The sequence below is a fragment of the Sturnira hondurensis genome, unplaced genomic scaffold, assembly GCF_014824575.4.
Source record: "Sturnira hondurensis isolate 20B ecotype Veracruz unplaced genomic scaffold, ASM1482457v3 Scaffold0017436, whole genome shotgun sequence".
NCBI lineage: Eukaryota > Metazoa > Chordata > Mammalia > Chiroptera > Phyllostomidae > Sturnira > Sturnira hondurensis.
This window is the reverse complement of record NW_028090067.1, coordinates 18,167,732-18,194,995: the sequence shown is the minus strand read 5'-3', so window position 1 is coordinate 18,194,995 and position 27,264 is coordinate 18,167,732. Positions and strand designations below refer to the sequence as shown.

Here is a 27,264-nt window from a genome sequence, read left to right as displayed (position 1 = left end):
AAGAATGAATGCCAAAAAGGAAAAGAAAATACAAAGAGGAAAGGTTTTCGGTGTAACTTTAAAAACTAGACTATAGAACCCAACTTCCTTAGGTGGCATTCCAGCCCTTCATTGTCTAGCCCTGTCTTTTTCTAGTCTCATCTCTTGCCATCTACCTTTCCTCAAAAGTAGTCTGCCACACTCACTCTCGACTCTGTGCCCTCTTCTTTACCTTTACTTGTGATATTTCTGTTTAGAAAACCATGAGGACCTACCCCAATCATCCTTCTTCCAGACAAAGTACAAACTGTCATTCAAGACACAGTGGGGGTGTCAACTCCTCTGAGACCTTTTCAGGAGACATACTGCCTAGTTTAAATTCCAGAGCTGCCATTTACCGGTAGTGTGACCTTGGTCAACTTAGCAACCTTAGTTTTGTGGCTTTCTCATCTGCAAAATAGGAAAAAAGTATTACCTGCCTCGCTGAGTTGTTATGAAGATGAAATGATAAAATATATGCAAAGTGCCAGAAACATGCCTAGGAGAGAATAAGTACTAGGCATTAGCTAATATTATTATCTAGTATTATTATTAACTTGGTATGAGCTATTATTATTATCAATAATATACTGATAACCTTCTCCCTACCCACTCAAACCCCTCCTCAATTAGATATCTTTTCCTCTAAAGATATCCCATTCTTAATTTCTTAAGAGTTAAATCTTTCACATCTCAATCCCCATCTAACACAGTGTCTGGCATGTACAATATTAGATGCTCAATGGCTATCTGTGGAATGAATAAACTACAAAGACCCCAAACTTGAATCTATGTCACAAACAAGAGTAGTCCTTCAGTTCTGCCCTTTCCTGTATGCTCACCACAAACTGGAAGCACACAGGCTTTTTTTACAAAGATTTTATTTATTTATTTATTTTTAGAGAGAGGGGAAGGGAGGGAGAAAGCAAAGCTGAGAAACACTGATGTGTGAGAAAAACACGGATCAGTTGCCCCAGCCAGGGACAGGCCCACAACCAATGCATGTGTGCTTACTGGGAATTGAACCAGTGACCTTTTGCTTTGTGGGATGAAGTTCAACCAACCAAGACACACCAGTCAGGGAACATTTAGTCTTGATGAGATTCCTACAGCAACTACCTTAGAATATAAGCACAGACTCCCTCTGGTAGCAACAAATGAGGAACACGTAATAATACTTATTGTAAGGTTGTTTTATGGCTCAAATGATAATGAGCATGAAAATATCTGTTTAAAGTGTGAATCTCTACTATGTGACCCTTTACTGCCTGAAAACAACAGGATTAGCCCTGGCTGGCGTAGCTCAGTGGATTGAGCACCAGCATGTGAAGCAAGGGGTCACTGGTTCAATTCCCAGTTGGGGTACATGCCTGGGTTGCAGGCCAGGTCCCCAGTAGGAGACATATGGGAGGCAGCCACACATTGATGTTTCTTTCCCACTCTTTCTCCTTCCCTTCCCCTCTCTCTAAAAATAAATAAATAAAATATTTTTTTAAAAAAAAAAACAACAGGATTATTGTTGAATTACAAGTCTGAAAAGGGCTGTAAGAGATATAAGGAATTAATGTAATTAAAAATGCAATCTGATAAGGTCTAAGATAAGATTTTTATTTTCAGGTTAAAATATTTTACAATGAAATTTCCCAATTTTCTCATTTGGTTATTAATAATTTATGGAATCATTGATAAACATTTGTGCATATGAATACTCATAACAGCACTGTTCATAATAGCTCAAAAGTGGAAAGAACCCAAATGTCCATCAACTGGTAAACTGATGAATAAACTAAGGTATATCCACCTACTGGAAAACCACAGAACAATATAAAGGAACAAACTACTAATACACACTATAACACGGGTGAACCTCAAAAACATTATATTCAGTAAAAGAAGCCATCCACAAAAGACCACATATTGTATAACTCCATTTAGATGAAACCTTAGAAAAGGCAAATCTATGGGGACAGAAAATAAATTAGTGGTTGCCTGGGGATGGGAGTAGGAGCAAGGTTTAACAGCAAATGGGCAAAAAAGGTCTCTTTGGGCTGGTAGAAATGTTCTAAAATTGGGTTGTGATGATTATGCAACTGTGTAAATTTGCTAAAATGTTGTAATTGTATACCTAAAATGGGTGGGTTTTGTGGTGTGTAAATTTACTTGAATAAAGTCATTTCTAAAAAGCAAGTGTTCGGCCCTCTTTTACCACCGGCTGTAATCCCTACATCTTTAAAAACTCAACCCACACATGGGATCAAACAATACAATAAAGCACAACAATAAAAGACAGCTTTTAAAAATAAAAATGGCATTTACTGAGTATCTTAAAAACCCAAAGCGCCATCTCTATACTCATTTTCCAATCCAGGAGCAACAAACTATGATCTTGATAAACTGGCTTTCTCTGTCATCTGTTTATTTCATCCCACCTGTACAAACACACACTCTGGCTTCTCTGCATTTATAATTGCAAACATGAATATTTGGCATAATGCCTTCCCTTTTTAAGGCCAAACAGCAAGCATAATAAAAAGGTAAATACAGAAGGCACGCTGTACAATGAGATAAAAGAATAATGATATATGTACAATAAACAGAATTACCAAATAGGGTTTTAACTAACCCTTAGAAATGAACACTTCTTTATACAAATATACTTCAGATTAAATTCTACAAGTCCTAAAATGCTATCCAAATTAGTCTGCTGAACTGAAATGGTTAAATTGGACACTAAAGTAGGTCATTGGCTCAGGCTTGAAAGTATTTGGTAATGCAGAGATCTACTTGCAAAGCCATTTGTCATAATGAGATTTGACTTAGATAAAACAGGAGAAACCACATTGGTTGGGTGTCAGCTGTCAGTTGTATTTTATTCAAATAAATTTCATTTTAGATTTATCTCACTTGCAGATTTCTGAAGAGGAAGTTAAGATGAAAGAAGTGTTTTTAGAAAGAGTAAATGTGGTATCAATGTTTAGAAAATGCTTTTTTTGCTTTCTGTTCCTTACTTTCTGATCCTTAGCCCCTCGCATCTACTTAGTCTCCAAAGACCATTAATGTTTCTTTTGAAATGTCTTTCAGGTTTATTCCTTTCTCTCAACTTCTATTTTCATCAATATAATCCTAAATTGTGTCAAGAGATGTCAAAGGGCCAGGAAACTGGAAAAAGAACCCTAACTACAGACCATTAGAATAATCTAAGATGTAAGTGAAGAGAACTTGGTTGGGTGGTTCCCAAAGTGTGGTCCCCACACCAGCAACATCAGCATCACCTCGGGACTTAATAAAAATATGAATGATCAGGCTTTATCCAGACCTACTGAACCAGAAACTCCAAGGTCAGGGCCAGCATTCTGTGTTTTTAAGGAGTTCTCCAGGGGACTTCGGCCAAGATGGAAGCATAGGTGAAAACACTGTGCCTTTTCCCACAACCAAGTTTGAACACAACAAAGGTTTGGAGAACTAGGACACACCCAAAGACCAGAAAACGGAATTATACGGAAGTCCGATAACTATGAACTGTTCAACGGGACGGTAAGAGAGGTGGAGCCAGCAGTGGAGCTGGGTAGGGCAGGACAGATCCCCCGACCTAGGCGTGCAGGCAGCCCGGAACCAGTCGGGGTGTGGGGCAGACTGACCGGGGTTGCACATCCGCACACAGTGAGACAGACCACACAGGCCCCAGGGGGCGAACCCAGTGGTGGAGGGCTGACGGTGGTGGCACACTCATGTGCAGTGGGATGAAATGCATGGGCCCGGTGACAGTGGTGGCTGCGGTGCCAGGCCGCGGCGGCAGGCAGCAGGCAGGAAGCCATTGTCCCTCTTTGACCCCGCCCCCACATACAACATCACAACCCAGCGACTTAGTTGCCCTGCTCTAGTGAACACTTTAGGGCTCTGATCCTGCTACAGAACAGGCATGAACAGCCCAAAAGATGGTGCAAGAAGAACTCAAAGTCCCAGAGCCAATAACTCTAAGCGACCGAGAAATTGCCAGCCTCTCAGAAGCACAATTCAAGACACTGTTTATCAGGATGCTCACAGAACTGGTAGATTATAGTCACAAATTAGAAGAACATATGAAGGCTAAACTAATTGAAATGAAGGGAAATGCACAGGAAACCAATAGTGATGGAGAGGAAACTGGGACTCAAATCAATGGAATGGACCAGAAGGAAGAACGAAACATCCCACCAGAAAGGAATGAAGAAATGAGAATTCAAAAAAATGAGGAGAGGCTTAGGAACCTCAAGGACATCTTGAAACGTTCCAACATCCGGATTATAGGGGTACCAGAAGGGGGAAAGAAACAGCCACGAGTGGAACACTTATTTGAACAAATAATAAAGGAGAACTTCCCCAGTCTGGCAAAGGAAATAGACTTCCAGGAAATCCAGGAAGCTCAGAGAGTCCCAAAGAAGTTGGACCCAAGAAGGAACACACCAAGGCACATCATAATTACATTAGCCAAGACTAAAATGAAGGAGAGAATCCTAGAAGCAGCAAGGGATAAGGGGACAGTCACCTACAAAGGAGTACCCATCAGACTGTCAGCGGATTTCTCAAAAGAGACCTTACAGGCAAGAAGGGGCTGGAAAGAAGTATTCCAAGTCATGAAATCCAAAGACCTACAGCCAAGATTGCTTTATCCAGCAAAACTTTCATTTAGAATGGAAGGACAGATAAAGTGCTTCTCAGATAAGGTCAAGTTCAAGGAGTTCATCATCACCAAGCCCTTATTATATGAAATGCTAAAGGGACTTATATAAGAAAAAGAAGATGAAAAATATGAACAGTGAAAGGACAGCAAACTCACAGTTATTAACAACCACACCTAAAACAAAAGCAAACCAAGAGGACAGCTAGATCAGGAGTGGAACCATAGAAATGAAGAACACATGGAGGGCTAGAAACAGGGGGGTGGGAGGGGGAGAAGGGGGGAGAAGGCACAGAAAATAGCACAGATGGTAGGTAGAAAATAGATGGGGGGAGGGCGAGAATAGTGGGGGAAATACAGAATCTAAAGAACTTGAGATACGTGGTTATAAACTAAGGGGGGGGGGAGAATGGTGGGGGAGGGAGTGTGTGGGTGGAGGAGAATGAAGGGGGGGAATAGAACAACTGTAATGGTATAATCAATAAAATATATTCGAAAAAAAAAAGGAGTTCTCCAGGTGATTCTGATGTAGGTTAAAGTTTGAGGATTAGTGGTCTAGAGAAAAGCAGAAAAGGAAGAAATGGACCAAGAAGAGCAGACAACTTGGGGATCTGCTAGAAATTTCTACCACAGTGTCCCTCCAATGTCCAACCCCACTGATCAAACAAGAACTCTTCCCCAAACCTGCTCTTCCAAATGTCATTCACTTCTGATACCACGACCCTTTGGCTTGTTAATGTTCAATCTCTAGTCCTACCAGTTCTCATCAATATTCTAACCTTGTTGATTCTCATCCCAGCTGGTGTAGCTCAGTGGATTAAGCACCAGCCTGCAAACCAAAGGTTGCCAGTTCAATTCCCAGTCAGGGCATTTGCCTGGGTTGCAGGCCAGGTTTCTGGTGTGGGGGACCTACAAGGGGCACCCACACATTAATGTTTCTCTCCCTCTCTTTCTCCCCCGCCTCTCCTCTCTCTAAAAAATAAATAAACAGAAATCTAAAAAAAAAATTAATCTTGTTGATTCCACTACTGGGGCTCTAAGCAGTCAAAGAGGGAAAAAAAAAGCACCATATATGGGAAACTGCACTTAAAAGAGCCCTTCAAATTGGTGGAGAAAAGATGAATTATTCAGTAAATGATTTTGGAGTAACTGGCTAGTCATTGTGGAGTGGAGAGTGGAAGCTATACTCATTACTTTATACAGCTTACTCAACACAACAAAATAAGATTTCAAGTAAATTAAACACTTCAATGAGAAAACATAAAAACAGTAGAAAAAATCATCATAAAAATATTTTTATAATCTTTGATGAGAAAGATCTTCCTAAAATAAAAGCATAATAATTTTACCCACAAAGCACAAAAAATTGCTAATAACTTTTGCTACGTAAGAATCTAAGAATCATCTATGGCCAAAAAGATCATAAAATAAAGATATACTAGAAAAATATTTGTAATGCATAACAGGTAAAGGGTTCTCTCATACTGTTAAGAAAAATATGAACAAACCTGTTAATAGATAATTGGACAAAAAATTCACATTTTGGTAAAGGAAAAAATAAAAAGCATATAAAAACATAAATCAAATACTGAAAACTGGTTTTCACCTAGCAAGCTGTCAAAGATTAAGACAGATAATGTTGGAATGTGGAATAAGTGACACTATCAAATACTAATGGTGGGATATAAACTGCCTTGCTACAGCATAAAATGACAACACCTGCCAAATTTTAAAATATGCATTTCTTTCAAACAACTATTTTTCTTCTAAGGAAGAATTCTACAAAAATACTAAATGTATTTGTATAAAGATGTTCATTGCTACTGCTCTATACTGTTTGTGATCCTGAACAACCTTAATGTTAATCACTTAGGGACTGGTAATATAGACAGAATATTATGCAGACAGTAAAAAGGCAAAAGTAACATGGAATGTTTTTATGACAGATTAAAAGAGCTGTCACAAAACATGTATGGCTTAATCCCTTGTTGGTTTATGCATACAAAATATATATACCATGTGTGTATGTGTATGTGTATACATATATATATATATACCTCTGTATATATATACATACAGAGTAGGGCAAAAGTAGGTTTACAGTTGTATGGAAAACAATACAATAATTAATAAATAATGATACAAGAATAAATACTGTGTTTTGCATACTCACAACTATAAACCTACTCTTGCCCAACCCTGTAGAATGTATAAAATGTATAATATAGTACATAAAAGTTTCGGGGAAAAGTCTGGCAAGATACACAGCAAACTTCAAGAATAGGTACTTCTTAGGAGTGGGATAGGGGAATTTTCCATTTTCTATTTCATAAACTTCTCTAGCCTCTAAAGCTTTCTAGCCTATACAGAACATAGTCCAAACTCCTCAATCAGATAGATAGAAGGATGGTCCAGTGATGCTGCCAGATACCCCACCCATTGCCAGGCTGAACTTCCCTGATGGAGCAGGTTAGGAAAAGATGTCTTTCACCCTCCTTCATTATATCCTTCCTAAAGCCCGGTCCCTACTGGTCACTCCTGATAACCTTTCCTGACATTATCAAAGCTTTTATCCTGATGGAGCACACTGGAATGGCATTCTAACTTGTTCTTTTCAGAATAATGTTAACAGATATAATGTTAACAGCTGCTCAAATAAATTAACAGATTTGTTCAACTGCTTTGTGGGAAAATAAGTTCACATGCCAATGTATGGGCTTACCAATTCAATTCCATCACTGAAACTCAAAATCTGACATTTTTTTGACTAGCAAATATTTTTAAATGTTTTATGTTTCTTGTTTTTTTTTCATAGTCATTTGTTGGCATATATCCAGCGTCCTATGGAAGCCATGAATTTAAAAAATTACAATTGTTCAGCAGCAGGGGGAGATTGGAACTTTTCTGAGAAGACACAACAGGTAGAGCCAGTTTTGGCTGGGGTGTAATGGGGGGCCATCAAGTATTCAGACCACATCCTGATCAAGTTGCACTACTCGCCTTGCAAGTCCAAACTCATTCAAGTTGCCAAGGTACAGCAATATCACACCTAAATGCCAGTGCAAGTTTGACCCAGAGTTCATTCAATTAATGAAACATCATGTCTCTGCAGGAAATCTGAATGCTTCCAAAAAATGCATGTTTTCCTTGATTAACAGAAACTCTTCTCCAGTCATCCACAACAGCAAGGGTTTCTTAAACTTCACTCAGTAATAGCTGAGCTCTATTCCAATCCACTCCTTATGGCTGATAACTGTCCTCACAGACCTCCTGAGAAAAAACTGACCATTTCAGTAGTATCCTGTGTCTAAAGATCTGGAATCCAAAGTCTCATAAAAGTTTGGCCACGATCAGGGCACTAAGTGCCCTGACTATCTATTATGGACACCAATGCATTCAACATGGAAGAAAGCGCTTTCTGAAGTCAGCATGGTAGTTACATGTTTCTAAGAAAACCAATTCAATAAAATACAAATACTTGGGGTTGGGGATGAGAGGGGTACAGAGGCATTACAGTCATTACCTTACTTATCTGGTGATGACATGGATGAACTTCTGTAATTTTCAGTCACATCTCCCTTAAGTGTGAAGGTTCCAGGTTACAATACTTGTAATTTTTTTTGTTTTGATGTCCACCTTCCCTATCAACCATGGCAGGAACGGGACACCTTACTCACATTTATATTCACAGTGCTTGGCACAAAGCAGGTCCTCAGTAAATGTTTGCTAAATTAATGAGTCATATGCTTTCAGAAAATATACACCACACAATAAAGGGTCACAAAGCAAAACCTGGTAGTTGCCTACACTTGAATTGCAATATAGATTTGGTTGGGGTAACCCCGTACTCAGCTAGATTTCCTAACCTTTCTTATGAATACGAGTAGATGTGGCCAAGCATTATGGCTCTGGTCAATGACACACACATCATTAGGGGAGAAGGCCTCACCTTTCCCACTCCTTTCTGAGGGTGGGGATGTTGGGGGATGCAGAGATGTGACCATGCCACTATCAAAAGACACATCTAAGGATGGCTAGAAGGAATCTGAGACATTAATACCACATTGGAGTGACTGCAGAGCTTTGGATTACTTCTCAATTTTATGTAGTGTAAGAGAAAGTTAACCTCTATTTGGTTAAAGCAAAGTTAGATTTCCCATTATATGTAGTCTAATTTATTTCTAATTGATAAAAGTATATATTGGTAGGAGGAAGAACAGTGAAGCTACTGTAATAATCCAAAGAACAAAAATTTTATCCTAATAACAGTTAGTATAGTCTTCTTTATGGAAACATAATTGTAAAGATTTCTAGGGTGCATGACATCATTAAATGCAGCACTCTACCTAGTAGCTTTATAATGATTTGAGACGATCTAACCAAATCAAAATGTTTGGAAAGAGTGCTGATGCTTACATGCTCAGACACATATTGCAGTATCATCAGCAATGAGACCAACTAAAACAGATCAACTTCAAGTTCACATGAAATTAGCTATAATCTCCTCTCAACTACATGGAAGTGGTAATCAAAACCCAGAGTGGAAGGAAAACTGAAAACATTTCAAAAAACACCTGCAGAAGAATGCTACTATTCTAGCTGCATATTAAACTCCTGCTTTATGAACTATGTTATACATTCAACATCTGTCCTTTACACAGCTAGTGCCTACCAATTTGATGTTAAAGAACACTTTTTGTTTAAGTAACCACCACTGGGAAATTTTAATCTCTCTCATGGGCAGTTCAGTTGCAGTTCACAATCACTTCTTCTGGAGAAATAAAAGTAAAACAGCTGTCTTAACCTTCAATATATTATACACAAACTCTGCAGCTATGGGTAACGCACATTTAATTGTTTCACCAAGTTCTCATTCAAACTGTTTGTTTTTGTTATAATTTTCACATAGTTCATATATTTTCTCCTGTACTTGAGTATTTGCTATCAAAATATCATATTCCATCAATTCTGAAATGCACATCTTTTTCTTTACATGTCAGCATCTCTGAAATACAGACAGATTTTATGATTAATGCCATCTTATATTTTACAACTAATTGGCAGCATTCTTTTGGCATGTCTTAAAATTGATGGCATCTTATATTTAAAAATATGAAAATAGTAACCCCTGACATTTACTGAATGCCTACTACGTGCCAATCACAATGCTTTACATGTAATAGCACATCTGTTTATTAAGACACCACCACAAAGTAAGTATTACTGTAACCCCATTTCATATAGAAGTTAATTGGGGCAGAGAAGTTAAATAACATGGTCACTGGAAATAAAACTCAAACTGACTCAAAGATGGAGGCGTAGGTAGATACACTGTGCTTCCTTGCACAACCAAAAGAAGGACAACAACAAATTTAAAAACAAAAACAACCAGAACTGCCAGAAAAAAGAACTGTATGGAAGGCTGACAACCAAAGAGTTCAAGAGGAAACATTCATCCAGACCAGTAGGAAGGGCAGAGATTGGCTGCCAGGGCAGAGAAGACTTGTGGCAAGGCGGTGGCTGGCAGAGTGGGTGGTCCCACATCCACATGTGTATACACTGGAACAACTCGGCAGTGAGACAGACCAAGCAACCCAGGGTTCCAGCGTGGGCAATATAAGGCCTCAAAACCTCTGACTGAAAAAACCTGTGGGAGTTGAGGTGGCAGGAGAAAGCCCCAACCTCATAGGAGAGTTCGTTAGAGAGACCCACAGGGTCCTAGAACATACACAAGCCAACCCACCTGGGAATCAGCACCAGAAGGGCCCAATTTGCTTGTGGGTAGCAGAGAAAGTGACTGAAAGCCAGCTGAGAGCTGAGCAAGCAGCACTGTTCCCTCTCTGACCCCGCCCCCACATACAGTGCCACAATGCAGTGACATGGGTTGCCCCACCCTGGTGAACAACCTAAGGCTCCACCGCTTGCTATGTAACAGGCAAACAGAGACAAAAAAAAAAAAGTGGTCCAAATGAAAGAACAGATCAAAGCTCTGGAAAAAATACAACTGAGTGAGGAAGAGATAGCCAGCCTATCAGATGCACAGTTCAAAACACTGGTGATCAGAATGCTCACAGAATTGGTTGAGGATGGTCACAAAATAGAGTAAAAAATGAAGGCTACGAAAAATGAAATAAAGGAAAATGCACAGGGAACCAACAGTGATGGGAAGGAAACTGGGACCCAAATCAATGGTGTGGACCAGAGGAAAAAATAAACATTTGACCAGTACAGAATGAAGAAACAAGAATCTCTCCTCAAAAAAATGAGAGGCTTAGGAACCTCTGGGACAACTTTAAACATTCCATCATCTGAATCACAGGGAGTGCCAGAAGGAGAAGAGGAAGAGCAAGAAATTGAAAACTTAGCTGAAAACATAATGAAGCAGAACTTCCCCAATCTAGCAAAGAAAACAGACTTCCAGGAAGTCCAGGAAACTCAGAGAATTCCAAAGAAGTTGGACCCAAGGAGGAATACACCAAGGCACATCATAATCACATTACCCAAGATGAAAGATAAGGAGAGAATCTTAAAAGCAGCAAGAGAAAAGGAGACAGTTACCTACAACGGAGTTCCCATAAGACTACCAGCTAATTTCTCAAAAGAGACCTTGCAGGCAAGAAGGGGCTGGAGAGTAGTATTCAAAGTCATGAAAGGCAAGGACCTACATCCAATATTACTCTATCCAGCAAAGCTATCATTTTGAATGGAAGGGCAGATAAAGTGCTTCTCAGATAAGGTCAAGTTAAAGGAGCTCATCATCACCAAGCCCTTATTATAAAAAATTCTGAAGGGACTTATCTAAGAAATAGAAGAGCAAAAACTGAGAACAGTAAAATAACAACAAACTCACAACTATCAACAACGGAACCTGAAAAAACAAAAACAAAAATGAAGGAAGCAAACAACTAGAACAGGAACAGAATCACAGAAATTGAGATCACATGCAAAGTTATCAGCGGGAAGGTGGAGCAGAGAGAACAGGGAAAAGGTACAGGGAATAAGAAACATAAATGGTAAGTACAAAGGAGACAGGGGGAGATTAAGAATAGTATAGGGAATGTAGAAGCCAAAGAACTTAGTATGTACAACCCATGGACATAAACTAAGGCAGGAGAATGCTGACGGAAGGGGTGTGCAGGGCAGAGGGGAATAAAAGGGAGAAAAAAAGGAACAACTATAATAGCATAATCAATAAAATATATTTTAAAAAAGAAAAAAATGAAGTAAAAAAAGAATTCTAACTCCAAACCCTAGCTCTTAACTACTGCATAATAAATCGAAGCTCAAAAACACTCTAGTATTTTCCTCCATTCAACATAAAAAAGGCCTTTATTTCAAAATGTTTTGATTTTGTCATCATTCTTAAAGATGGTTATTTTTCTCTTGCTACTTTGACAACAACATTCTGTCTTGTGGTTTCCATTGTTGCTAATGAGAAGTCAGCTATTATTTGGTAATCTGAGAATAGTGGGCTTTCTCTTCCTTGCCACAATTAAGATCTTATATTTGCCAATGTATCTAGGGGACATTTCTCTTTCTTTATACTGCTTGAATTTCCTAATTCAGAGAATTCGGGTTTGTAATCAATTTTAGAAAATCTTAGTCATTATCCCTTCAAATACTGCCTTGCCCCCAATTTTTCTATTATCTCCTTCTAGAACTCTGATTAGATGTTATTTTAGACCTTGTTGTATCTTCCATGCACCTTTATCTTTCTATTTTCTCTTTGTCTCCCTGGGTTTCATGTAGGTGATTTCTTTATCTCTATCTTCCAATTCACTAATTCTATGTGCATAATCTGCTGTTCGTTAAATAACTACTAGGCTCAATAATCATGCTCTTTATTTCTGAAGTGGTTCTTTTTTCAAATATGCCGTTATTATTATTCTTTTAACTGCTAATCAAATGGCTTTCCAGTGACACACAGGACTGAAAAACTCAACCATGACATATGGAACTTTCAACCTGGTTAATTTCTTTCTTTTTTTAATTTAATGATTTCAGAGAGAAGGAGGGGAAGAAGGGAGGGAGAGGGAGGGGAAGAAGGGAGGGTGACAGAGAGAGAGAAATTTGTTGTTCCACTTATTTACACATTCATTGGTTGGTTCTCATATGTGCTCTGATCAGGGATCAAACTCCCATCCTTGGCATATTAGGATGACACTAACCAACTGAGCTACCCGGCCAGGGCTCAACCTGGTTAATTCTGATGGTCTCAGTTACCTAGTTACACTTCTAATCTCTGCTTTCATTTCTTTAAATGTTATTTTTATTCTATGTTCAGTTTCCAGTCATTACAATACTGTAGAGTCTTTTCAAATTGGATGATTTTTGCTGTTTCTGCTGACTTGCTTCCTCATTGTTACTTGTTTCCTAAGTGTTTTGTGATTTTTTTCATCATGGGTTTCTCTGCTATAAAATTTTATTTGTGGGACTTTTTTGAGAACTAAATAGTTTTTTTTTTCTTTCTTCTGAGAATATTTGTGTTGCTCTGGCAGGTCCCTGAAGGCACTACTAACTCAAGAACAGTTTAAAGTAAACTAGCATGAGTGTTTCATGCTACAGAGAGTATGCATTCAAGTTTCATATCCATACACAGGTAAGTTTATGGTCATGAATTCTTAGGTGAGATTTAAAATCTTTTTATTATGGAAAAATTTAAACACAAAAGTAGACACAATAATAAAATTGACCTTCATGTGTTTTCATCATCAGTTTAAATAACTGTTAACTCCTGACCCACACTGTTCCATCTGTATCCAATTCACATTTGTCTCCCTGCCTCTGTGTTAGTTTTCAAGTGATTCCATTTCATTGATAAACACATCAGTATTTATCTCTAATATATTATAACTTTTGAACATTCACAATACTACTATTACCTTAAAAATATAAATAATAGCCCTGGCTGGTGTGGCTCAGTTGGTTGGAGCACCACTGAAAGGTCATGAGTTTGATTCCCAGTCAGGGCACATACCTAGGTTGTGGTATGTGCACCAATCCCCAGTCAGGGCGCATATGGGAGGCAACTGACTGATGTTCCTCTCACACGGATGTTTGTCTGTCTCTCTCTTTTCTCTCTCTAAAATAAACATATCCCCAGGTGAGCATTACAAAAAAGAAACAAGCAGTGAGTGCATTAATGGAACAACAAACTGATGTTTCTGTCAAGTCAATCCATAAAAAATATGAATATAATCCCAAGTAACCAGTGAGTATTCAAATTTCCAATTGCCTAATAAATGTCAGATGAAGTTGTTTGTTTGGTTTGATGTGTTTTTCCTTTACAACTTATTTGTTGTGTTTTTTAAAGATTTTATTTATTTATCTTTAGAGGGGGAAGGTAAGGAGAGAGGGAGAGAAACATCAATGTATGGTTGTCTCTCTTGTGTTCCTTGCTGGAAACTGGCCTGCAACCCAGGCATGTGCCCTGACTGGGAATCAAACAGTGATTCTTTGATTTGCAGGCACATGCTCAATCCACTGAGCCACACCAGCCAGGGCTTTTTTAATGTTACAAAATGGTGATATCCTAATTGTCATTTGTCTTCATTAACTAGCTAGAGAAACTTCCCCATTTCAACTCTGTGGTTTATCTTAGGCACACTTCATTCAGAAAGGTAGGTTAAATGCTTGACTCTTTCCCTCACCAGTTTTCAAGTTTAAGTTGGTTTCTTAGCATCACCCAAAGGAGACCAATTTGGTTTTTTTTTAATGTCATTACAAACTCACAGATTTTTAACATATTTCATAGATATGAACCCACTGCAGTGATTATTTTTGAGACTTCATAGTGTCCCAGTCTTAACTAGTGGGAGGAGCCTCTTCATCAGGCCTCTTGACTTCTAGACTTTTTATAGGATCCTTGCTTTTTGATGTAACAAGATGTCTAGGCTCATCTTGTACATATTCTGTTCCAGTCCTGAATCAGCCATTTCTTTGAGGAGCTTTGGTTTCTTTCAGTAGGAAAGGCTATATTTGAATTTTCAGTGTTTGGTTGTATGTGAATTTTGGGTGCTTGGTTGTGTTATAGAGAAGTCTGGTAAATAGATGCTTATCAGAATCAACATAGAGTTCAGAAAAGGTCACCTTTTACTTTGAGTTCATATGAATAAAAAATACTATTATTTTTATTATTTAAATAACTTTAAGAAAATATTCTCCCCCAAAGATTTTTTTTTTAGAGAAGAAGGGAGGTGAGAGAGAGGGTGAGGGGGAAGTGAGAGAATCAGAGAGAGTGAGCAGGTGAGTGAGCAAGAGAGAGATGTGAAGAAAAACATTGATCAGTTGCCTTCTGTACACATCGAGAGCAGAGATCAAACCTGCAACATAGATATGTACCCTGACTGGGGAAAAAACCCAGACCTTTTGGTGCACAGAACAACACTGCAATTAAATGAACAACCCAGTCAGGGCTACTCTATTTCTTAATGTAAAAGTATAGATTGTTTTTGTTCAATTGTTTGCAGAGAAATAGGAAAATGAAGGCTTTAGATAAAAAAATATTAATAAAGTTTTTAAAAATATATTTTATTGATTATGCCATTACAGTTGTCCCACTCCCCCCCTTCATTCCCCTCCACCCTGCACACCCCTCCCCCACCATTCCCCCATTCAGTCCATGACCACGTGTCTCAAGTCCTCCAGATTCTACATTTCCTCTACCATTCCCACCCACCCCCTATTTTATATCTACCGTCTATGCCATTTATTTTCCATACCTTCTCCCCCCTTCTCCTCCTCCCACTACCCTGTTGCTAACCCTCCATGTGTTCTTCTTCATTTCTATGGTTCCACTCCTGATCCAGCTGTCCTCTTAGTTTGCTTTTGTTTTAGGTGCGGTTATCAATAACTGTGAGTTTGCTGTCCTTTCACTGTTCATATATTTTATCTCCTCCTTCTTAGATAAGTCCCCCTAACATTTCATATAACAAGGACTTGGTGATGATGAACTCCTTGAATTTGATTTTATCTAAGAAGCACTTTATCTGTCCCTCCATTCTAAATGAAAGCTTTGCTGGATAGAGCAATCTTGGATGTAGGTCTTTGGATTTCACGACTTGGAATACTTCTTTCCAGCCCCTTCTTGCCTGTAACGTCTCTTTTTTGAGAAATACGCTGACAGTCTGATGGGAACTCCTTTGTAGGTGACTATCCCCTTATCTCTTGCTGCTTGTAGGATTCTCTCCTTCATTTGAATCTTAGCTAATGTAATTATGATGTGCCTTGGTGTGTTCCTTCTTGGATCCAACTTCTTTGGGACTCTCTGAGCTTCCTGGATTTCCTGGAAGTCTATTTCCTTTGCCGGATTGGGGAAGTTCTTCTTTATTATTTGTTCAAATAAGTTTTCTACTTGTGGCTGTTTCTTTTCCCCTTCTGGTATCCCTATAATTTGGATGTTAGAATGTTTAAAGATGTCCTGGAGGTTCCTAAGCCTCTCCTTGGTTTTTTTTGAATTCTTGTTTCTTCCTTCTTTTTTGGTTGGATGTTTCGTTCTTCCTTCTGATCCACTCCCTTGATTTGAGTCCCAGTTTCCTTTCCATCACTATTGGTTTCCTGTGCATTTCCCCTTCATTTCAATTAGTTTAGCCTTCATATGTTCCTCTAATTTGTGACTAAAACCAACCAGTTCTGTGAGCATCCTGATCACCAGTGTTTTGAACTGTGCATCTGAGAGGTTCGCTATTTCCTGGTCGCTTAGAGATATTGGCTCTGGGGCTTTGAGTTCTTGAGCCATATTTTGGACTGTTCGTGCCTGTTATGTATGAGGAGCGGAGCCCTAGGTGTTCACCAGGGTGGGGCAACTCAGTCACTGGGTTGTGACGCTGTATGTGGGAGCAGGGTCAAAGAGGAGCAAGGGCGGTTCCCTCTGCTGCTTTCCGCCACTGGGGCCTGTGCAGTCTGTCTCACTGCTCACTCCTTTGCCTAATTTATCTGCTCTCGAATGCGTGACCGCAGTCAGCCTGCCACCTTGCGCCCTCGCCGGGTCCACCCATTGCCACCCCACACCTGGGATCCGTCCATGGCTGCCTGGGCACCTGGGTTGAGGGATCTTTCCTACCTGACCCTGCTCCACTGCTGGCTCTGCCCCTCTTACCGGTCCCGTGGAATGGTTCATTGTTGTCGGACTTCTGTATAGTTCAATTTTCTGTGTTTTGGCTGCATTTTTGTTTATTAAACGTTTGTTGTCTTTAAACTTGGTTGTGGGAAAAGGCACAGTGTTTCCACCTATGCCTCCATCTTGGCGGAAGTCTTATTAATAAAGTTTTAACTTCCCTTTTAAATCTTGTGTTCTCTGTCTACTATACTTTATTCATTATGTCTAGTGAAGATAAATGTTAATGGCCTTTCATATTTCTAGCTACATAAAAATTAGGTAGTGTTTAAAGAATATTATTATTATAGCATTTTGGTTGATACATTACTTAAATTTCTTTTTATCTCTAGATCCCCCCTCCTATGCTACCAAGACAGGGTGTCGTAACAGCTCTATCTAATACACAGAGAAAATGCCAAAATGAGGAGACAAAGAAACATGGCCCAAATGAAAGAACAGATCAAAAGTCCAGAAAAATAACTAAAAATGAAGACAAGCAATCTATCAGATGCAGAGTTCAAAACACTGGTTATAAGGATGCTCAAGGAACTTAATGAGGACCTCAACAGCATAAAAAGGAAGGATCCAGTCAGACACAAAGGATACACTAATTGAAATTTTAAAAAACAATTTACAGGGAAACAACAGTAGAATGGATGAAGCCAAGAATCAAATTAAGGATGTGAAACAGAAAGAAGCAAAAAACAACTAATTAAAACAAGAAGAAAGAATCCAAAAAAAGGAGGACAGTACAAGCAGCCTCTTGGACAACTTCAAGCACTCCAACATTCACATTACAGAGGTGCCAGAAAGAGAAAAGAAAGAGCAAGAAAATGGAAATCTATTTGAAAAAATAATGAAAAAAACTTCCCTAATTTGGTTAAGGAAATAGACATGCAAGTCCAAGAAGCACAGTCCCGAACAAGATGGATGAAAAAAGGCCCACTCCAAGAATACATGATAATTAAAATGCCAAAGGTTAAAGATAAAGAGAGAATCTTAAAAGCAGCAAGAGAAAAGCAGTTGTTACCTACAGGGGAGTTTCTATAAAACTCAGCTGATTTCTCCAAAGAAACTTTCCAGGCTAGAAGAGACTGGCAAGAAATATTCAAAGTTTTGTAAAGCAGGGACCTACAGTCAAGACTGCTCTATCCCACAAAGCTATCATTTGTGGGATAAAGCAGCATAGTCTTCCGCCCTTCTTTAGAACTGAAGGGCAGATAAAGAGCTTCCCAGACAAGAAAAAAAGCTAAAATGGTTCATCATCACCAAACATTATATGAAATGTTAAAGGGACTTATTTAAGAATAGGAAGACCAAAACTATGAAAAATAAAATGGCAATAAATGCATATCCATAAACAACTGAATATAAAAAACATACTAAGCAAACAACAACAGAGACAGAATCATGGATATGGAGAGTATTTTGACGGTTGCCAGATGGGAGCGGGGTATGGGGGTAAGGCTGAAGAGGTGAGGGGATTAAGAAGTACAAACAAGTTTTTCCAGAATAGCCAGGGGATATAAAGTACAGTAGAGGAAATGGAGTAGCCAAAGAACTTACACCATGGACATGAACAATAGTGGGGGTACTGCCTGAGGGAGGGGGTTGCTGGATGGAGGGGGGTCAAGGGGGAAATTGTGACAACTTTTAAGGGTGTAATCAATAAAACATAATTTAAGCCCTGGCTGGTGTAGCTCAGTGGATTGAGCGTAGGCCTTCAAACTAAGGGATCGTAGTTCCATTTCCAGTCAGGGCACATGCCTGGGTTGCAGGCCAGTTCCCAGCTGGGGACATGCGAGAGGCAACCATACATTGATATTTCTCTCCTTCTCTCCTTCCCTTCCCCTCTAAAGATAAATAAATAAAATATTAAATTAAAAAAAAAGTTGTGGCCCTGGCTGGTGTAGCTCAGTGGATTGAGCGTAGGCCTTCAAACTAAGGGATCGCAGTTCGATTCCCAGTCAGGGCACATGCCTGGGTTGCAGGCCAGTTTCCAGCTGGGGACATGCGAGAGGCAACCATACATTGATATTTCTCTCCCTCTCTCCTTCCCTTTCCCTCTAAAGATAAAAGAATAAAATTTAAAAATAAACATAATTTAAAAAAGAAAAGAGGGGATTCTAGAGATAAAAAGAAATTTAAAAAAAATATCAACCACCCTAGCAGGAGCAGCTCAATTTATTAGAGCATCATCCATAAACTGAAAGGTTGCAGACTGGATTAACAATCAGGTTAATGCACATGCCTAGGTTTCAGGTTTGGTCCCCAGTTACCAAATGAGAGGAAACCAACTGATGTTTCTCTCTCACATCAGTATTTTTTCCCTCCTTTCCCCTCTCTCTAAAATCTAGTATCAGCACATCCTGGGGTAAAGATTTAAAAAAACATGAACCTATGCCCCTTCCGCAGTACGTATACTAAAACTGGAACAATGCAGAGATTAGTATGCCCCCTACACAAGGATGACATGCAAATTCGTGAAGTGTTCCATATTTTGGGGGGGCATGTACAGGAGGCAACTGATCGATGTTTCTTTCCTTCTCTCTAAAATCAGTGAGGGTGTCCTCAGGTGAGGATTAAAAACAAATATACACACATAAAAAGACAAATCAACCAAATAGTACACTAATCTTTGTTTGGATCCTGATGCAAATGAACCAACTATACAAAATCAGGAAAAATCTGAATACTGATTTCTTTCTAGTGTTATTAAGGAATTACTAATCTTTTAGATGTGATAATGAGATTATGCTTATTTTTTCAAAAGTCCTTACATTTTAAAGACATATACCAGAAAGACATATACCTTTATTTACAAATAAAGTATGTGTGAGAGGCTGCAGTCATGGGAAGGTCTGTCTAGGGCTAGAGGACCCCCTTCTGCAATGGCTCCCCCACTGGGTGACTGTTAGCCAATGATGTCAGTTCCTCTCTACATGAACCTTTCCACAGGCTACTTGAGTGTCCTCCTCCCAATATAGCAGGCTGCCTTTCCTCAGAGGGAAGGGAAGAGAGCATGGCAGAAGCTGCAATGCCTTTTGTGACCTAGCACCAGAAATCACACTCCATCATTGCTTCAGTACGCTATTGGTCACATGGGTCAGTCCTATTTAATGTGAGGATTACACAAAGGCATGGACACAGGAGGTGAGGATCATCAGGGCTATCTTGAAGGCTGGCTAGTACATCATGGAACTTAAGTTCCTGACCATGACCCTTCAACATTTGGCTCCCACTGAGCACCACTCTCATTTAATTTCACCTTTTCTGGGTCCAATAAGCTCCAACTTTACTGTCCTCCTTCTGTTCCTCAAAGATAAGAGGTTTATATTCAATTTAGAGCTTTTCCCTCTACCTGGATTATTGTCTCCACTCATCATCATATCATTCAGACCATATTCATTTACCGTAAATGTCACCTCCTCGAGGAGGGCTTCCCTGGCCACTGCATCTGAAGAAGTCATCTACCCTCTTTCTAGCCCAGAACTCAATTTAATTCTCTGCAGAATACCTATTAATGATATTTTAACACATCTGGCTCAGTGTTAAATTTGCTAGCACAATTAATCATCACACTCAATAAAACTTCACTGTCCAAATGAGTGACCAAATGAGGCCAAATATCCTGGTCTCTCAATTCTGTGAACTGCTCAACTCCAAGGACCTTTTCCTTCACTCTGCCTCAACTGCACCTTCCCACTGTTACACCAAACTCAATCTGTCTTGCATCTCCTCCAAACTCAATCCATTATTGGATCCTTCTAGTTCACTTGCTCAAGTGCCCCATGAAAACAACATTTAAATTGCCATGAGACCTTCAATCCCCTAAGCCCATCTTCCCTCTCCTTTGTTTTTTTATCTAGCTTAGACTTCACAGTTAAGAATTATAAACACTCTCTTACAAGAACCGTCAACTCTCTTCTAAGGTCTCTTTCAAACTCTATAATCGCAGAACTCAAGAAACTGCCTTATCCATACCAAAAACTGAAGAAAAAGCATTCAACTAGGCAGGTATGTTCAGCATAAAATCAAGGTCACTAAACGGGCACTCAATCTTTTTTTAAAGTATATTTTATTGATTATGCTATTACAGTTGTCCCATTTCCCCCCTTCATTCCCCTCCACCCTACATACCCTGTCCCACTCACTTTCCCCCTCTTTAGTTCATGTCCATGTGTCATAGGTTCTTTAGCTTCTACATTTCCCATACTATTCTTGCCTTCTCCCTGCCTATTTTCTACCTCTCATCTACGCTACTTATTCTCTGTACCTTTCCCCCTCCTCTCTTCCTCCCACTCCCCTGTTGATAACTCTTCATGTGATCTCCATTTCTGTGGTTCTGTTCCTGTTCTAGTTGTTTGCTTAGTTTGTTTTTGGTTTTGTTTTAGGTGTGGTTGTTAATAACTGTGAGTTTGCTGTCATTTTAGTGTACCTATTTTTTATCTTCTTTTTCTTAGATAAATCTCTTTAACATTTCATATAATAAGGGCTTGGTGATGATGAATTCCTTTAACTTGACCTTATCTAAGAAGCACTTTATCTGCCCTTCCATTCTAAATGAAAGCTTTGCTGGATAGAGCAATCTTGGATGTAGGTCTTTGGATTTCATGACTTGGAATACTTCTTTCCAGCCCCTTCTTGCCTGTAAGGTCTCTTTTGAGAAATCAGCTGACAGTCTGATGGGAACTCCTTTGTAGGTGACTGTCTCCTTATCTCTTCTCTTGCTGCTTCTAGGATTCTCTCCTTCATTTTAATCTTGGCTAATGTAATTATGATGTGCCTTGGTATGTTCCTCCTTGGGTCCAACTTCTTTGGGATTCTCTGAGTTTCCTGGATTTCCTGGAAGTCTATTTCCTTTGCCAGACCGGGGAAGTTCTCCTTTGTTATTTGTTCAAATAAGATTTCCACTTGTTGCTCTTCCTCTTCCCCTTCTGGTACTCCTATAATTCAGATGTTGGAACATTTAAAGATAATTCTTGTCTCTTCATTCTTTTCTGTTTGGTTGTTTCTTTCTTCCTTCTGGTCCACTCCATTGATTTGAGTCCCAGTTTTCTTCCCATCAGTATTGGCTCCTTGTGCATTTTCCTTCATTTCACTTAGTGTAGTCTTCATTTTTTCATCTAATTTGCGACCAAAGTCAACCAATTCTGAGAGCATCCTGATCACCAGAATGCATCCTGATCACCAGAAAGTGCTTTGAACTGTGCATTTAATAGGTTGGCTATCTCTTTGTTGCTTAGTTGTATTTGCTCTGGAGCTTTGATCTGTTCTGTTTGGGCCTTTTTTTTTTTTTTGGTCGTCTTGATGTGCCTGTTACGTATGAGGAGTGGAGCCTTAGGTGTTCACCAGGGCAGGCAACCCAGGTCACTGCCTTGTGACACTCAATGTGGGGGCGGGGTTTGAGGGAACAATGGCACATGCTCCACTCTCTGTTGGATTTCAGTCAATAGGCACTCAGTCTTAACTGGCAATCATACTGCATTTCACTAATAAACTGGCTTTCTGATTCCTCCCCTCTCCAAGAAGGTTCTTTCTTACCCATTTCCCCCTCCTCTATAATCCTCCTGTCCCTTTTAGCTAATGTCCTCGACTCTTATGGAGAACCAAAAAGTCTAAACCTAAAAGTCTGCCATTTTCCCATGACCAATTATACAAACCTTCCTGAAGTTTCACCTATTTTTCCTTGTTTCAACAGAAGTGACCCTCCTCCTCCTTTTGAAGAACAATTCTTCCACTCACACTCCTGATCCCAGTCCTTCTTCCCTACTCATAAACTCCAATCTCATAATTATCCCTTATTTTCCCTCCATCAATCATCACCCACTCCTTCCTGGATCATTCCCATCTGCATATATTTAAGCTCTAATATGTCCCTTCTTGAGAACAAAAATTCTTCTTGTACCCCATACCCTCCTTTAGGTACTACTCCATTTCTCTACTCCCTTCACAGCCAAACTTTGTTAAAGCAGTAAAAAAAAAAAAAAAAAAGCTATTTGTACTTTCTTACCACCCATGCATGCTCTGTTCAATCCATTCCAATATGACTTGTGTGTCTCTCACCAACAATACCCATCCTGCCAATCTAAAACTAGTCTATGCCCCCATCTCACTGGGCCTCTCAGCAGCAAATTGGGTTAATCATTCCCTCCTTCTTGAAATAATCTCTTGATTTCATTCAAATAGTGATTATTGACTCAGGCACTGTTCTGAGCATTGGCTGGTATACAGGGCCTCTGTGGCACGTCACTCTCCTGATTTTTTATCTGTGATACTGACTCTTTCTTCTTTCTCATCTTCACCCTGTTGACCTACCCTTTAAATGTTAAGTAATTCAGAACTTAACACCAAGCCCCCTCTTCTTTATTATCTCCTTAAATGACATCATTAATTCTCATGGTTTTAATTATTACCCTTAATAGTGAAACTTTCAAATTTACATATGTAGCCTGGAACTTTCCTTAAACTAGTTCTGTTTTATTCAATAACTTACTTGATACTTCTACTTGGACATCTCAAACTTAATATAATAAAATTTTAACTCTTGACTTTCTTCCCAAAACATCCCTGAGTTTCAGTAAGTAACATAATATTTGGCTTTCGAGTCATTAATCTTGGTTCCTCTGTCCCCTCTTCCACTTCTTATCTATTAGCAAGTCCCACTGACTATTCTCAAAATATATCTCAAATGTATTAATCTCTCTCCATCTCAAATGTATTAATCTCTCTCCATCTCTTTTGCTATTAACATTTCTTGCCTAAACTACTGCAATAGCTTCTCGACTGGTATCTCTGTTCCATCCTTGTCACCTTTGATACACATCTTTTTAAAAAAGTAAATTAGATCATCTTGTTCCCTGCTTATAGGTCTTCAACAGCATCACAATGCAGCAGGAATAAAATCTAAACTCAAGAGATGATATGGACTCTGCTTATCTGCTTTCTAACATCATGTCCCTCTATTCTTCCTCACTCTAATACAGCCACATTGACCTTTCAGTTTCTTGACTACGGCAAGACTTGTTCTCCTGCAGCTTGGCACATGCTACGCCCTCCCCGAGGAATACTCTCACCTCTGACTGGCTCCTTATCAATTGAGCCTCACCTTAAATGTGCACGCCCCAGATCATCTGATTTATGATGGTCCTTCCTGAAAATTCCTGACGTAGCCTTTATTTATTTTCTTCATAGCAAATAATATTTTATAATTACTTATATATTTACTTTATAACTTTGAAAAATTTACAAATATAAACAAAAGTAGGGCAAACAGTATTGTGAGACCACAGATTTTAGTATTTTTCTTTTATGTTTTTACTACTTCCCCTGCTAGACTGGAAGCTCCAAGGGAGAGAGACTATACCTTTTCTCTTTTTCAACTAGAGCCTTGCAGAGTACCTGGCTTAAGATAAATACTCAACACATTTTGTGTTTTCGATGAGAAGGAAAGTAAAGTCGACAACACAACTAAGAAAAAAGAAGCAAAGAGGAAAGAGTTTTGAGGACAGTTGGTAATTTATTCATCAGTCCACTCCTTGCCAAGCACTGTGCTAAGTATTGGGTTTCAGAGATAAATAACAGAAAGTCTTACGCAAGTCTAGTGGAGACAGACATAATAAGAAGTAGTATTTATTTAGGGCCACCTATGTTCTGGATATAGGGCTAAGCATTTCAAAGAGACTGTCTCAGTTCTGCCGCAACCCTACAAGGAACTATTATAATCCCCTTCTTGCAACTAAGGAAACTGAGGCTTATAAAGGTTCAGTAATTGATAGCAGGTTCCAAAGCCAGAAAGTGGTAAAATCAGGTATAAAACCAAGGCTATTTAATTCTGAAGCTAAACCACTAAATAGCACTATACTTACAGATGTGTACTATCCTACAGAGCACTAAGAAAAATGCTACAGCAGAAGCATGCACATGGTATGATGGAAGTAAGCAGGAATTCTGACGAGGAGAAAGGCAAAGAGCTCCTCCAGAGGTGATCCCTGAGCAGAGTCTGAAATTTTAAGCAGGAAATTGCTAGGTGGTACAGTCTGAGGAAACAGTATGTGCAAACAACTATGCAGGCACTCAAAGGCGCACTGTGTACCCAGGACACTGCGAAGAATTCCTCCGTTTTTTATTTTAAAACACTGAGTGCAATGAATAGCATTTGCTAGAAACTGTGAATGAGAGACAAAAGATGAAACACTGGGAGAACGTTATGCATGAAGCTCTATGAAGGCACTGAAGGCATAAAGGCGGCTTTTATTTTTTTTACCAGCCTAGTGGGGATCTGGGAAAGCTTCACAGAAAAGATAACCTTTGCTGATCTTGAAGGACAAATTAACCATATTGGAAGAAGGCAGGCAAAGAGAATGACTTGCACAAAGGTGTGGATATGACCAGATTTTGAAGGAGTAGATTTTGGGTGAGTGGCAAGAGATGAAGCTGGCAACGATGATACAGTTATGATCTTCAATGTTATTGTTTATTAGATAACTGTCTAACAAAAATGCTCCAAAGCCACAGTTATTAAAATAGCATGGTCTCACAAAGGAATACATAACTGAGCAAAACCTAGAAACAGACCTACATATATGTACATCAGAACTTGGTGTACAATAAAGGTGGCATTCAGGTCAGTGGAGAAAGGATAAATTGTTTAATAAATGCCATGGGGACAACTGTTTATCCAATGGAAAAAAATCATTAGACGCCCCCCCCCCTTCATATTATATAAGAAAATAAACTCCACTTAGATTTGGGATTAAATATAAATAATAAAACCATAAAATTCTTTTAAAAATAAAATAATATTTTACTGAATAGAATATAAATTCTACAGGAATTTCCTTGTTAAAACAGGAGACTTCAAAGAAGTTTTGTTCTGGTAGCAGACTAATGTGGCTTGCTTACCAACACGAAGGTTATCATGTTCACCCTGTGGGAAAAGACAGGAAGCACTGGTCCAAAGCAGTGCTTCCCATATCTTTCTGCTAGTCAGAACTACCTGGGAAGCTCTGTAAACCTTCCCCCTAGAAGCATACCAGAGAATCCAGGATAAAGGAGAGGCTTAAAAAAAGTCCTTTTACCCTGGCTGATGTGGCTCTGGGTGGACTGAGCACTGGCCTATGAATTAAAAGGTCCACGGTTTGATTTGCAATCAGGGCACACACCTGGGTCGTGGGCCAGGTGCCCATTGGGAATGTGAGAGAGGCAGCTGACTGATGTCTCTCTCACACATTGATGTATCTCTCTGAAAATAAATAAAATCTTTTTTTAAAAGACTAAAAAAGTAAATAAAATAGAGATCTTTAATAAAAGTCTTCATTAAAAAATGCACACTGATTTTTCAGTAGTATTAATCAGTGATTAATTAGTAATTTTATTAAGAAACTGAAAAAGTACCTTAATCAAAAATCTTCAAGTAGCCCTGGCTGGTGCAGCTCAGTGGACTGAGCATGGGCCTGTGAAGCAAAGGGTCACCAGTTCGATTCCCAGCCAGGGCACATGCCTGGGTTGCAGGCCAGATCCCAGTAGGGGGCTACAAGAGGCAACCACACATTGATGTTTCTCTCCCTCTATTTCTCCCTCCCTTCCCATTTCTCTGGAAATAAATGAATATATTTTTAAAATACTGTTTGACCCTATTTTTTTTACATTTTATTTCTTTATCTTTAGAGAGGAAGGGAAGGAGAGAGGGAGAGAAATATCAATGTGTGGTTGCCTCCTGTGCGTCCCCTGCTAGGAACTGGCCCGCAACCCAGGCATGTGGGATGTGCCCTGACTGGGAATTGAACCATGATCCCTTAGTTTGCAGGCCCATGCTCAACCCACTGAGCTACACCAGCCAGGGCTAAATGATTACAATTTTCCAAAAATAAAGAAATAACAAAAAATGATGGAATTAGCAGATAAGAGTGTTAAAAGAATTATAAATATGTTAAGGAATTTAAAGTAAAGCATCAACAAAATGAGAAAGAAATAGAAGATATAAAAATAGTCAAATACAACTTCTAGAGATGAAAAATACAATTAACTGAAATAAAAATTTCACTGATTAAACCTAATGGCATAATAGACATAAGAGCACAACAGACACCACAGAAAAAAAAGTTCTACTGACCCAAAAAATGAGCAAAGGCTCAGTGACCAGTAGAACAATATCAACTAATCTGAATGTGTACTTTGAGGCCTAAAGGGGGAACGGAGAAAAAATAGTGTAAAAAGATAATGGCTAAAATGTTCCCCAATCTGTTGAAATTTCTAAACCCACAGCTCTAAGAACTCCAAAACCACCCAAAGGCATACTATCATCATCAAATTGTTGAAAACTAGCTAGAGAAAATCTTACAAAGCAGCCAGAAAAAAAGAACACATTATAGAGAGGTGAATAAAGAATGATATTTGGCCCTGGCTGGTGTGGCTCAGTGGATTGAGCTCAGTGTCACAGGTTTGATTTCTAGTCAGGGCACATTCCTGGGTTACAGGCCAGATTCCTGTT

General features: G+C 39.1%; 1 long non-coding RNA gene and 1 pseudogene across 1 annotated transcript in view; one reads left to right on the top strand and one right to left on the bottom strand.

The window, feature by feature from the left end:
- LOC119002500 (uncharacterized) overlaps window positions 1-27,264 on the bottom strand; it is a 90,326-nt gene that overhangs the window by 41,404 nt on the left and 21,658 nt on the right. The window lies entirely within an intron of this gene.
- On the top strand, window positions 19,175-19,275 carry LOC119002573 (uncharacterized; annotated as a pseudogene).